At 37.6% G+C, this 3,354-nt stretch overlaps 1 long non-coding RNA gene across 1 annotated transcript; it reads left to right on the top strand.

Moving 5' to 3' along the window:
- Nucleotides 1–1,333: 1,333 nt before the first annotated feature.
- LOC138863871 (uncharacterized) lies at nucleotides 1,334–2,713 on the top strand. Its single transcript, XR_011399040.1, has 3 exons — nucleotides 1,334–1,455; nucleotides 1,697–1,782; nucleotides 2,100–2,713. It is a non-coding gene; the product is annotated as an uncharacterized lncRNA (long non-coding RNA).
- The last annotated feature ends 641 nt before the right edge of the window (nucleotides 2,714–3,354 follow it).

The following is a 3,354-nucleotide window of genomic DNA, read 5'->3' on the forward strand; positions in this document are numbered from 1 at the left end:
GTATTTATGTACCGCATAGCCACTGATTATGCTATTCATATAATAAATCAAAATCAAAATATTAAAGAAAAAAAAGTTTGTGCAGATAATACACACAGTACATATAATAACAACTCATGTAATTATGCAAAAAGTTTATATGTATTTACGTAATTCGGGTTCATCTGAGGGAAGTGTTCGAGGTTCCGGTCTCACATGTTCCGAACACACCCGCGGGGGAGTGTCTCGTTTCCCTTCACTCCGTGCAACCAGGAGCTCGAGACGATGCCTTCATTTTCACCATTTTCCAAGAAACCGCGAGAGGTAAGGCTTAAGTTGCAATACCCAACACTAATTATAAATACAACTGAGACAAGTGAACATGAATCACACCTTCACTCTTCCTAAATTTGAATATTATTCTTTTCGCCGTTTGTTTCACCACGCATGCGGAGGACACCAGTCGGGAGCTTTTCTGCCTCACCAGCAGTCACTTTCTAATATAAAACACGTGGAAGTTACAGTTTTCAAAACAGACATCACATATTTATCTAAGCTATGGCTGGCGTGCTCTCTTCCACAAAAAAATCATAACAATCTTCATCTTATACATTGTTTACAGAAATAGAGCCTACAAAGTAGAAAAAATGCTTCTGACATCAAAACCTCCCTTTTCTCTCTCTCTCTCTCTCTCTCTCTCTCTCTCTCTCTCTCTCTCTCTCTCTCTCTCTCTCTCTCTCTCTCTCTCTCTCTCTCTCTCTGTGTGTGTGTGTGTGTGTGTGTGGATATTTCAGTATTTCCTAATATAATACAACCTTTCCTCTGTCCGTCTCTCAGAGAATTATTTAGGTGTTTTGGTCATTTACACTTAAAACTGTAACGAGGACTTCGGGTCGTTTCTTGTAAGGGTAAAACTAGGTTGACGGTCTTTATCACTGTCCTTCATGAGCAGAGAACAAGTCCAGGAACTCGATACATTTGAAATTCGCTCCTGTGCACGTTCAACAGTGCTGAAACAAAAGGCAGGTGCCTCGTTCATTAATACATACTTCTTTCGAAAAATACCAAGAAATCTATTTTACAAATCCCAAGCATGGTGGTAGTCTGTCAGCAGACCGGATTTGTGTACCAAGACCTGCCAACAACTGAGTAAAAGCTACAAGATATGTTTAAGACCTTTTGAGACCGGGATGTAAACAAGTACAAACTCATAATTTTAAGTTCGTATCAAATTAGTTGCAGTAGGTAGGCAGTCAATATATGAACTGTTTTCTGTTTTACATATTCTTGTTTCCAAGATTTCAATTGTGGGGAACATGTCAGGTATTCCTCGTTCTAAAATAATTATTAATATTTCAGCTCAAGATGGAGTGATGCAAGGTGTAGCTGCCACTTGTATATATAGTGTCACCACAACAACTCCAAATCCAGTTTCATTATTGCCGCCACTAACACCACCGCCTCCACACATCTAATGTCGGTTCTAAGTCTTCCTGTGATAAGCATTGCAACCCCTCCATGTCGTCAGTTGCACGTACGAGATGCTCAAATTCTACTAATAACAGCATCTGTATCAGGATTTATAACTATACCTGGAAATATTTAGCTGTGATAATTTATGCCCGTTAACTTAATTTGAATATTTTTATTACTTTATGCAAATTGTAATAAAACTTTTCCGATATATCTGTTAACTTCAAAATGTTTTACTCTACAGAGTCCATAGATCATATTTACATGCTTGGATCCCTGAGCTGAGCTGGAAAATTACCGAAAATTCAACCAGCACGAGCACAGCAAAAGGTCGGTATATTCAGTTTCCTTCTACTATGGCATATGACTGAATATATATATATATATATATATATATATATATATATATATATATATATATATATATATATATTATAGAAAGTGATGGTAATTTTTTAAAAATACCTGGAATTAGTTTTGTTTTTCAAATATGACAACAAGGAATTGTTTCTTTTTGTTTGTTAGCCTGGAATACTATCTGGTCAGATCACGTGTACCAGAAATAAGAGCATATGTTAATACTTTTCATGTTACATTCAATGATATACGTGTTGGTAGCTGCAAATAATGTTCTATTCTGATTTCAGAGATGCCGCATTTGTGCTCCAGATTGACCATTTAAAATTACCAGCCGCATCAATAGCTAAGGGCATTAGCGTTTGCGTTCCAGATATAAAGGCAGCTTGTTTGCAAGTACAAGCAAAGGGTAGAATGGCTAAAAGCAAAATACATGAAGTTACTAACACGTTGGTAAACACACTGAGGTATATCACCTTCAGATGTCATCACAATTTAAGGGACTGAAAGAAAAAAAATGCCAGATAAGAGTGATCATGTGTTTAAAAGTTGAAAGAAATATCAATTAAAAATATTATTTTTACGATCAACAGTAAGATAGCATCGGTGTCAAAAATTATGGACTTCGTTGACATTCTGAAGCACCTGCAGGACGTTTTTTTTTTTTAATAAAAAGGGTGGAAACAAGTGCTAGGTTACATGTTGTCAAAAAATGTAACAAAATATGAAATTTGCAATAATGAAAGAAACCATATTTAGAGTGGTTGCTTTGTGTAGAGATGATGGTTTATGACTGATCTGTGAAAAGGAAATAGGTAAAGCATTCTGGTTCATTTGTACAAAACCCATATTTTGAATATAGCAAGACATAAAATAGATATATAATATATATATAGTAAATAGAATATAGTAAGGCATGAGGTTTTATATCTCCAAATCAGTTCGCAATTTCTAATTATAGTATCAGAGCCAGTGGGAGAGAGAGAAAGAGATAGAGAGACAGACAGACAGAGAGAGAGAGAGATTAAGTTGCGTCTAATCCTGCGTTCGGAACTGCTCGTCTTGCTCGTCCAGACCAGTTGGACGAGAGGTTTTGACCGCTCGGAACCTCTACTATCTCGTCCCGGACAAGTGGTCTAGCTCGACCAACTCGCCCTCCTGCGAACTTAGGCGAGCAGGACGAGATGACGTCACAATAGCTTTTGTATGTAAACACTGATAGTTGCAGGCAACCACAAGATATTGATGGGTAATTTCATGGCCCTTTATTGGTGTTATCAAAGGATATTTTTGTGTTTGTCAGTTGCAGGTAAGTTAAATATGCATCAAAGGAGTTACAAAACCAATGCAGCGTGTAAAATAAAGACACCGGTATGATAAAAAGGAAATAATTACATTCGAGCCGGTTCCATTCTGGGCAGAAAGGGTCTTGGAGACTCCGAACGCGGCCCACTTGTCCTGCTGGTCCTGGACAAGATGTCTGGACGAGCAAGACGAAGAGTTCCGAACGCACCACAAGCTAAAGGAAGCGCCATTTTCGGAGAT

Source organism: Penaeus vannamei, chromosome 13, assembly GCF_042767895.1.
Source record: "Penaeus vannamei isolate JL-2024 chromosome 13, ASM4276789v1, whole genome shotgun sequence".
Taxonomy (NCBI): domain Eukaryota; kingdom Metazoa; phylum Arthropoda; class Malacostraca; order Decapoda; family Penaeidae; genus Penaeus; species Penaeus vannamei.